The sequence below is a fragment of the Tamandua tetradactyla genome, chromosome 1, assembly GCF_023851605.1.
Source record: "Tamandua tetradactyla isolate mTamTet1 chromosome 1, mTamTet1.pri, whole genome shotgun sequence".
In the NCBI taxonomy this organism is placed as follows: domain Eukaryota; kingdom Metazoa; phylum Chordata; class Mammalia; order Pilosa; family Myrmecophagidae; genus Tamandua; species Tamandua tetradactyla.
In genome coordinates, this window is record NC_135327.1 from 172,932,900 (window position 1) to 172,943,770 (window position 10,871).

General features: G+C 40.9%; 1 protein-coding gene across 4 annotated transcripts in view; it reads right to left on the bottom strand.

Moving 5' to 3' along the window:
• Positions 1 to 1,065, bottom strand: part of LOC143660720 (uncharacterized) — a 298,041-nt gene extending 296,976 nt beyond the window's left edge. Inside the window, exon 1 of one of the 4 annotated variants that reach the window (XR_013164299.1) lies at positions 597 to 1,054. The gene's annotated coding sequence lies outside the window, so the exon portion shown is untranslated. Of the gene's footprint in view, positions 1 to 596 lie in introns of all 4 variants that reach the window. The other 3 variants (XR_013164392.1, XR_013164998.1, XR_013165040.1) reach the window with 3 other exon arrangements.
• Between the last annotated feature and the right edge of the window lie 9,806 nt (positions 1,066 to 10,871).

Genomic DNA, 10,871 nt, shown 5'->3' on the forward strand with positions numbered 1-10,871 from the left:
AAGGTGGGATATTGGGAGAAATGAAAGAGTTATCTCTAGGTTCGGGATGTTGGTCACCGCGGAGTGAAGAGGTGGGATCTCGAAATGGAAACAGTTCCCCCCCCCCCTCCTCTTCTGTTTACCTCAAGTTTGAATTTTATCTGCGCAACATTAGCTGGAATGCGGACATTGAAAAAAAAAACACACACTCGCAACCCAGCAGCGGCTCCGGAGGAGCCATGTGGCATCAAGCCACCTAAAAGGGGAAAAAAAGTGCTCTTCGCAACACAAACATGGCGAAATAACTCCGACATTCCCGTTTAACGCAACAAACTCTATCTTCCCTCCCTTGGCTTCCAAACGTGCTAACCGTGAAGTGAAGACCCCTTCCGGAGGGAGGCGAGTGAACCCCGCGGAGTGAAAGGGTGGGAACACGAAGTGTGCGAAAGAGGAAATAACCGAGTCATACAGTAAAAATATTTCTGCTGTACGATCAAACCAATCCGCCAAATCAGGAATGAAGGGACGCCTTTTTCACCCCATTAGATCTAAACAGAGAACAAAATTCCCATCCGAAAGTCCTGCTGGACCAGCTTTTCCCACTATAAAGAACTTACGTTTGGGCTGAACACATGCTGCTTAAATCCTTTTCTCTTTCCTTCCTCCAGAGCGAGACGCAAGGGGGAAAATGATGCGCATGTATATTTGTACAGCATAGTCTTCTAGAATTTCTCTTTGATTATCACGAGCAGCGGTGAAGACTCTTGAGACAGGTGCAGTCCTAGCTGGGGCCGCCAGCTAAAAGTTGTTTCTCTTCGCTGTCGGCGGCGGGGTCCCCCGGCGAGGGTGAGGACCCCCTTCTCCCTGCCCCCTAGGCTGCTGCGTACGGCTCGGTTGCAGGGGAGGTGGCGTAGTTTCTCTTCCTCCCACCTCTTCTCACTCACTTGTTTTCGTAGCCGTGGGCTCCCCTAATGCTTTCCTCTCCACAATGTTGTTTCATTATATCATGTCCATCATGTGACACCGGAGAGGCCTCTCTATGGAAACTTAAAGGGGCTCCCACGTGACTGCAGCAGCAACAACAGCACCAGGACTGGCGGCGGCGGCGGCGGCTGCTACCGCCGCCGCAGCGTTTGTACCACCACCCAGCCCCTCGCAGCATCCCGAAGGGGCTTCTGGCGCAGCAGAAGCCGAAATTAAGGGAGCAACAGCATCCGGGAGCACGTACAGACGTGCGGGTAGCCTCTGCTCATTACATAGGAAACAGAAGGAGCGTCCTTAAATCCTTCTCCACTCACAAAACCCACGCTCTGTTAGAATGACATTTCGTGGCTCCTACTTTATTTTCCCCGACAGCAATGAGTTTTCTATCAGACATGGTTGAATTTGACAAAGCAGAAAAAGAAAAATTGGATTTGTCCCTCTGCAAGTTAAATCAGACCTTTGATAGGGCAGTAGTGACAAAACAATAATAACAGAAATAGAATCAGGCATTCGATACATAATTACCATCAGCACCAGCTTTAAAGGTTTCTGGAATTACATTCCTCGGGTTGATGATGCTTGCAGGAGGCAAAATGCAATGCAGTTTTTCTCTTCCGCAGCTATATTAGGGCTTTGTTGCTGACAACAGTAAAAACTTGTTTGTGTCAGGAAGTGAGGTACGAAGATATGACCTGAAAGGTACAGACAAAACCCAAGTGGCAGCTTTTGCATTACTTTTCGGACCACATTCTTTCAAATCCTGAGAAACTGGTCTGTTGTAAAATGCGTGGTGGTCTGTGTTTGATGGGAAATAAAATAATCAGAAAAATCACATTTTTTTCTCTTAATCATACTTTACATGTTAGACACTGGAAATTATACGTGTATATTTATAGAAAGAAGCATGTGTATTTTTATTATTATTTTGATGCAATGATTTTGGCATTTCTAGCATTTAACAGAAGCATTTCGTGAACACAAAGATTTACTCAAGTCTAGCGAAGTGTGAAAACTTTAATATCAATTTAAATGTTCTCAATATATTGAATCACAACCTCTTTATGGGCTTAAACCCCAAATCTCTGTCTTAAAAGAAAGTTTTCGTGGAGCATGGAGATTTTATCCTCTATATCTAAGCTAGACAGCTATTTCTTTGTTTCAGTACATGTTTTTCTATTTATAAGGAAAACCCCCTGTTTGGATTGGTGCAATTGTGGAAAACTTCACAGGAAATGGAACAGTGGCATGAAAAAGCATCCTATCTTTGGCTTTACCTTAACTATGTCTCTTTCCACCTCATCAGTTTACCTTATCAGCCATGATGAATGATCCTCAGGACATCCCTTCTAATTCTATAGCATGTCCCCCAATTTATGCCCTCTTATCTAACTCTAATTCTTTCATCCTTTCCCCCTTTTCTGCCCTTGCCTCTCAGCTCAGCCCCTTTTCTGCATGGGGTTTTAACTCTGGCTTCCCCAAATACTCCCTCCAGGCCCTCGTTCCCCTCTAGCCCTTCCCACCTTATCCCCATTGCCACTTCGATCTCTCTTCTCAGCAACTCTACCTCCTTACCTGTCTTTGACCTCCTTTAATCTCCTTCACAGTCTGGCCCTTGACCTCTAGGCCTCTTCTTACCTTTCTTCCCCTGCAGTGAGGCCCCTACTTGGATCTCTTCACACCCTTCTTTCTTACCCCAACCCACCCTCAACGGATGGGCCTGGTGAGCTTTAGCGTTATTTTGTTCCCATGCCCCTGGGCTGGGAAACAAGTGTGTGGTACAAAGTGGGGACAAGAATCCCCCCTCCGCTGTGCACCGCCCCCCTCCCCCCCGGCCCGTCCCTCCCGAATCCGGGTTGCGGCGCTTCCTGGGCGGATGGTTTGGACTTTCTGCTGCAGCTGCGGTTCTGCTGTGTCATGCAAGAAGGAGGCGGCGGCGCGGCGGCGGCGGCGGCAGCGGCGGCTGCGGCCCGAGCTGGAGGGGGAGGAGGGGAGGAACCTGATCTCTCCGGTAGCGAAAGGCTGGAGGCAAACACCGAGCTCCCTGAGAGCCGCCCAGGAGCAGGGAGGGCTCCGCTAAACCCGGGTGCCCTCCCTGCAGGGCAGATGGTAAGTGGGGCGGCGCAGGTGGTCGCCTTGGGAAGGGAGCGTGCAGGGGGGTTAGGTGCGGAGGCGGGAAAAACTAGGATTCACCCCAGCCAGACGGAGGGACCCAGGCCATAATAAGGATGACCAGCCAAAAACAGCAATAATTCCTATTCGAATATCGCCCCGCAGTTGACCCAGGCTTCACGGAGGGTTGTGCATCCCGAACCCAGAACAGATCTAGAGGCAATGATTCAGGGTTGAAAAACATCATCCCATCAGCCCTGGCGCTTTAGGATACAGCTGAACAGCAAAAGCAAACATACACCGTATTCCTTATAGTTTTGCTGCACTTTGAGGGTTGTCTTGTTTAAAACTAGGGAAGGAAAGGGGTGGGAAACCTGCCCAACCTCACTTTAGCCACGAAAATAATGCTGTTGGCCAGTGGCCTCGGACAAACAGCCTCTGGTGCAATTAAACAATCAATAGAGAAAATAGCTTCATTCCCCTCACCAGCCCTCTTCTCCAAGCTCCTTTGACCAGAATAATTCATCTTAAAGGAGAAAGAACTACCTGTTATACCACCCCATCCTACCCTCCTGTCAGCATTACCATCACACACACTTCTCATCCACTCCTAACCCTCATTACAGAGTTGTAGTTCTAAGATACCTTGCAATGATCTACCTAAATGTTGAGTTAGGAGACTGCCTTCAACTCGAACAATTTCACCTCCTGACCCTTTATCGGTAGGGGATTTACAAACATAGAACTGAGAGTAGTGAATGTAGGACAGGGTGGGCACCTAAGAATATTACTTCTTTCACATGAGTGCAATTCTCAGAACACCTTTTTTTTTTCTTTTAATTCCTTTTCATTTTGCTCCTGGAAACTTCAAAGAATTTTCTAAAACATCATTTTTTAATGTCAGTCATACATTTAGAAGTAAGGGGTTGGCAGGATTAATGAAAAGGCTAATGACTGTCTCAAAAGCATATGCTGTTGCTAGGGAACCCAAGCTCATCCTGCTCTTTAATCACTAGTGTGGTACGTGGAAATCAAACTGCTCAGAGTGTTATTAAAATGAATGTCATTTGGTTAAAGGCTTTCTTGCTTATGTTAGGGCATCCTGAATTATTATAAATTGTCTCACACCCCCATCTCTTGTGTTCCTAATTTGATTTCTCTATTTGCGTCACTGCCAGGGACACTTAAACTAGACCAGTCAGGTTCACTTCCTGTTTCTGAGAATTGGTTTATATTCGGTCTCATAGCACTAGCTGGTAAAATATTATCAAACTGATCCTCTTGGAAAGAAATCTGGGCTTTCTGTGAAAACAAACCACTCCAATTAAATTCTAATTCCCATGGAAAATGTCATAATTTGAAGAATAAAGTAAACTGCCAGCTGTTATTTGAGAAAACCATCTTGAAATGTAACGCCTAGAAAAATTCATCTTTATTTGTTTTACCCAGAATCTTCATTCCTCAGCATTAGAACTAAAACAAACTGAAGTAGAAAGTAGATTTAAGTATAATATTTCTAAAATGAAGTACAGAAAATACACACTGAAGCTGGAGAAATCATTTAGACTAAACAAGACATAGAATTGAATAGAGTCCAGGTCCAGGAGAACAAATAAGCTTGGGTTAGCATCATGGCATTCAGAGAACAGCATGTGATTATAAGGCTGCACTACAAATAAGAAACCTCGTCACTTTGTGTACTGATTGTCTTTCGTAGCAATTCTCTTATATCCCAGGACAAGACGGTATTGTTTTTTTCAATTCTTTTCTCTTTACAACAGTGATGATGCAAAGGCAATATCATAAAGATAAGCACTAAGTGGATAGGTGGGTTCTGATGTAGACAATTTGTTTAGATGGGAAATAAAGTCCTTTGAAAAAGTGTACATAGCATTGAGAAAAGATCAGCCTACTGAACGTCAAGAAAATTGTTTCCACTTCTCCTGCAGACTGGAATGACCTTAGAGACTAAATGACCTCGGATGAGCCATTATAGGTCTTCCTGAGTTGGTTTCCTCATAGAAACATAAATGAAAATATTGGACCAAAGGATCTCTAAGGTCCCTTCCATTTACAAAATTCTATGATTACGTTGAACTCGCTACATAAAACTTTCAATATTAGCTGTATTTTGTGGTGTCGAATTTTAACACTGAAATTTTTATAACCTATCTGTGGAGACCTTGGGGGAAATGATAATGGGAAATAATTTGCTGTTGGTGCATCATTTTTTAGTACCAGTTGCCAGACAATCAAATAAACTCTACATTGCTCCTGATGTATTTACTCTCTGCTTGCCTTGGTAGTTTGCTTCTTTGAAGCAAAAGGATATAAAAGTGTGGAGAGAAAGGTCTTTAAGTCATTTTAAATTTATTTAACCCAAATTAAACTGATAAACAAAATGATAAAATGATGGAAAAGGGGCTACAAAAGAAATAATCAACTGAGTTCTCATGAAATTAATAATCTTTTTGCCTGTATTTTAAAATTAGTGATAGGCAAATATATACCTAGCACAGATTTTAGAATTTTCAGAGTCAAGATAATAGGTATCATGGACAAAATGTGAGATTTTGCCAGAGAGGAAAAGTGTGAGTTTGAAACTCAATTCTGCCACTTTATTTTTCCATTATTGGTTGCTGCTATGTGCCAGGTATGGTCCTAGGTACTGGGAACACAAAAATGAATAATATACAATGCCTATTCTGAAGGACTATGTAGTATAATGAGAAGACAGATGAGTACACAGTTGATCACACAACAGTGAGATGATACCCACAGGGGAAATGACTGGAGAGATAACTAATCCTGATTTGACATAGGGGTCCCTATCCCTACATTGGGGTCCCTATCCCTACATTGGATAGGGTCCCTATCCGGAAGAGATAAATCTTGAGCTGAGTTCTGAAGAATAAGTAGAAGTAAGCCAGGCAAGTGGCACGTAGAAAGGTTAGGGAAAAAGGTAACCCAGGCAAAGAGATTATTATGTGTAAAGGCCTGGAAGTAAAAAAAAAAAAAGAAGAAAAGTGTGACTTTTATGTCCAGAGAGTTGAGCATGAATGACAATTGAGAGTGAAGGACAGAACCCAACAAGTAGGTTCTCAATAAATACGTTGTAGGAATACACGGCAGAGTCCTGAAGGATACATCCAAAAAGATTAACAGTGAAAGGTTTTGTATGTCTTCTTAGGAAGTTCAGACTTTATCCTAAGGCCACTGGGGAGCCATTAGTGAATTTTAAGGGACATAGCAAAATGACCAAATGTCCAGTTTGGGAGGTTCAATCTGCTTTGGAGAATTTATTAGTTTGAGTAATTCCATAAGCAGGAAAGTTGTTTTAGCATTATAGGATAGAAATTATGAACATCTGAATTAAGGCAGCAAGAGTGGAAATGGAGAGAAGGAATGATTCAAAAGCATTGAGTGTTAAGTAGAACCAACTGAATTTAATTATTTATCATATGTGCAGGATTAAGGAATGGGAGATTTATGGTTTAGATAAATAAGAGGATGGTAGTGCCAGTCACCAAAATAGGAATGTCAGGAGGAAAAGCAGGTAGGGGAGGGAAGGTAATTAGTAAAATTTTAAACCTGTTGAGTTTGAAATGTCTGTTGGATTTAAAATGACGCTATCTCCTACATGGAAGGGTCTAAAACTTAGGAGACAGATATCAGAATAATAATACTTCATGAAAGCAGATAAAAATCTCCAAGAGAAGGTATATGTTTTAGTTTTCTGTGCTGTTGAAAGCAATCGACCATAAATGGGTTTTCTTTTATCAATGGGAATTTATTAGCTTACAAGGTTACAATTTTGAGACTGTAAAAATGTCCAAATCGAGGCATCATCAAGATATCACTTTCTTTCTGAAGACTGGCTGTCAACAATACTGGACTCCTCTGTCACATGGCAAGGTACACGGTGGCATCTGCTGGTCTCTCCCTTCTTGCCTGGGTTTCCTTGCTCTCAGCTTGTTCTCTTCTCTCCTCCTCTTCTTCTTCGTCTTCTGCTTCTTCTTCTTCTTCTTTTCTTCTCTCCCTCCCTCCCTCCCTCCCTCCCTCTCTCTCTCTCTCTCTCTCTCTCTCTCTCTCTCTCTCTCTCTCTCTCTCTCTCTCTCTCTCTCTCTCTCTCCCTCTCTCTCTCTCTCTCTCTCATTCTCTCTGTATTCATCCATTTTATAAAGGACTCCTGTAAGAGAATTAAGACCTACTCTGGTCCATGCCTTAACTGAAGTGATGTAATCAAAAGCTCCTACTTACAAAAGGTTTACACTCACTAGAATGGATTCGCTTTAAGAACATGATTTTCTAGGGTATGAACAGTTTCAAACCACCACAGTATATAATAAGAAAAAAGAGGAGAGAAAGCAACATGTGGAAACAAAGATATAGGAGGAGAGCTTCTGCAGAGGTAGGGAAAGCAGGAACAAGCAATTTCAAAGAACTTAAAGGAGGAAATATCAACCATATTAAGTGCTAGAGAGAGGTCAAGAAAAATACGGTTGGAAAAGTGCCCTTTGGATTTAGCAACAAGGAGGTAGTTGGTATTTTGGGTAAGAAGGAATTTATGGTACTAGCGTAGATAGTAGTCAGGTTGCAGTAGGTTAAAGAGTGGATGAGAGTAGAGGAAGCATATAGAACAAGTTCTTTTGGAAAAGAAGGACCAACAGGCAAGAAAGGAAAGACAATGAAAGTATTGGGAAGATAGTAGTTGAATTCATGGTCTGTGAGGTGAAGGCTGTATTGGGAAAGAAGGAAATAAAGTCATTCAGAATTCTTGATTCTTTCAGTCTTCTTCAAACCAAATGGCATCACCATCCACCAGTAGCTTATGCCAAAAAAGCATCTAGACATACATGATTCTTTTTCTTCCCCTCACTTCTCTACGTTCAATCCACGAGGACATGACTAACTCTAACTCTAAAACATTTCCAAAATATGTCTCTTTCTATTATCTTTGTTACCATCCTAATACAAACCACCATCATCTCTCTTCTGTACTCTGATAATAGCTTTCTAATTGGTTTTCCTGCTTCCACTCTTGCTCCCATTCTCCACAGCACAGCTAGAGTGTCATAAATCATAGACCGTAAAACCACTCAGATTATGCCACTTTCCTTCTTAGAATCTTTTGATGGCTCCTAATTGCACTTGCAATAAAGTCCAGACTCCTTTCCTGGCCTTCAGAGCCCTATATGGCATTCCAGACCATTTCTTCAACCTTGGCTCCAACCACTCTCCTCCAACTCCAGTCACCTGGCCTTTATTCTCTTCCTCAAACACATTGAATTTGCTCTTATCTTAAAGCCTTTTCACTAATTTTTTCCTCTGCCTAAAATATTCTTGGTCATTTAGACCTCTGTTTAAATGTCACCTCACAGAGGCTTTTCTACCACATTGCCTGAAGTGTCTTCTCTGTTCACACTCTCAACCATCCTAGGTTTTTTTCACACTAACAAAACTTTATTACTGAAATTTTGTTGCTATTTGTTTCTGTTTTGTATGTTAAGAAGCTTTCTAAAATGCAAACCCTGCAAGGTTTCCTGGCACATAGTAGGCACTTAATAAATGGTCATTGGGAATTTGTAGAAATAAAAGAGAGGAGCAACAGATTATGAGAAATTTGAAACATCAAGAATCGATATTAGTGCAGTTAAGAATGGGCAGTAACGAAGGATTACTAGGCTTTTTAGATTTCAGAAGTTGGTTGAGTTACTAGCCATGTGACCAGGGTCATCCACATTCTCTGAGCTTCATTTTGTGGTTAATAATAATACATGCCTCACGGGAAGTCAAGAAAATGAAATGAAATATGGTTATAGGCATAAGGCGGTCTTCTCGATGTATCTTCAGGAAATCTGGACTCGAGCAAATCACTTCATAACTTCTACATAGCTCTTCATGAGGGCTCTCCTATAATGTTGTTAGCTTTTGATTATTTATTAAGGAAAAAACCTGACTAAATTGTGGCCTTTAAGGAATACTAGGATGTACAAAAGAACATGGAAATTAGATTATTTAGAAAGAAATCAAAGCACTCCTACAAATCAATAAAAATAAATAAATAAAAACTCTGGAAAATTGGGCAATGGGAAAGATGAATTTCAGTTAAGAAAATACACATGGTTCTTAAATATATGTAAAAACACTCACCCTTTCTCATAACTAGAGACATGCAAATTACAACTACCATGAGATGTATTTTTTACATATTAGGTTGACAAAAATTAAAAAGTTTAACAACATATATAGCTGGCCAGATTGGGAAACAGACACTTTCTTCCACCATCAGTGGGAGGAAAGGTTAGTACGACCGCTGTGAAGGGAAATATTTGACAATATTTATCAAATTTTTAGATGTACAAAGCCTTTGATCTAGAAATTCCACTTCTATTTATCCAAAATACATACTCACACATATGTTGAAGGCTGCCTCTTCTATGATCTTCACTGAAGAATTGTTTATAGTAGCAAAAGACGAAAAAAGTGCCTGTATGTCCATAAATAGAGAAGTGCTTAAATAAATTATGGTATAGTTACACAACTGAATAGTGGACAGCTGTTAAAAAGAGTGAGGCAGGGCAGGCCACGGTGGCTCAGCAGGTAAGAGTGCTTGCCTGCCATGCCTGAGGACTCGGGTTTGATTCCCAATGCCTGCCCATGTAAAACAAAAAAACAAACAAGCAAAAAAAAGAGTGAGGCAGTTTTAGGTGTACTAAAACTTAAAAATTAAGAGAAAGAACAAAATGTGTATTTTACTAACAATATGTTTCTTCTTTAAGACTACTCTTTTTTTTGTCTGAAAAACATTATCTGGGAGAAGATCCAGTAAATCAGGGCAAGAGGAGATGTGGTGAGACCAGCTGGGAGGATCTTTTAGTGGTTCAGATTAGAAATGGTGGTTGCCTGGATGAAGGTGGTGTCAGGGCACACAGAAGAAATGATCCTAATCAAGATTTATGTTAAAGAATTTGATGATTGAATGGAAATGGTGGGTTAGGAAGAGGGAAGTGGTGTCAGGATTGACTGGAGATTTCTGCCTAGATGAGATGTATGTGCAGAGGTGACAGTTACTGAGATGAAGAAGGCTGAGACAGTAACAGAACTGCAGGAAAGGCTCAAAAGCCCTGTCTAAATGAATATGTCCATGAAGATTTGTATATATGAGTCTGAAGCTCAAAAAAACTGCTGGAACTAGATTTATAGATTTGGAAGAAGAAAAGATAGCCAATGGAAGGTAGAAAGAATCAAAAGAAAAGCAGGCCCAAGACTAAATTCCAACAATTTAGAGGTTGGATAAAAAAGAGATAGCAATAGAGACCGACAGCAGTAACCAGAGAAATAAAACCGGGAGACTATGATAACAAGGAAACCAAGAGAAGAGTATATGAAGGAGGATCAATTAATGTTAAATACTGCCAAGAGCTCAAGTTAAATCATTATAGCATGTTTCCTTCATAAACCCTACATTCCTTTAGAGTAGGGATTCTTTTATTTTTTGTATCGCTGCCACTTGCCTTGTGCTTCACACATAATATGTGAACAATAAACTTTCATTAAATTTAGAGAGTTAAAGATATAGACAGAAAGACAATAGAATTTATCCTTGAATCTCAATAAATAAATAAATAAATGAGATTCCCTTGAATTTCACTGCAAACCAAATTTTATCTTAAGAAGATTAAGGAGATTCTGTACCCTTATTTCACTCTTGCACTAATATATTGAGCTCTCATAATACCATGAAGTTGCTATAACTGCCTTCTGAAAGCATTTGGATAAGTAATATTCAAGTGTAT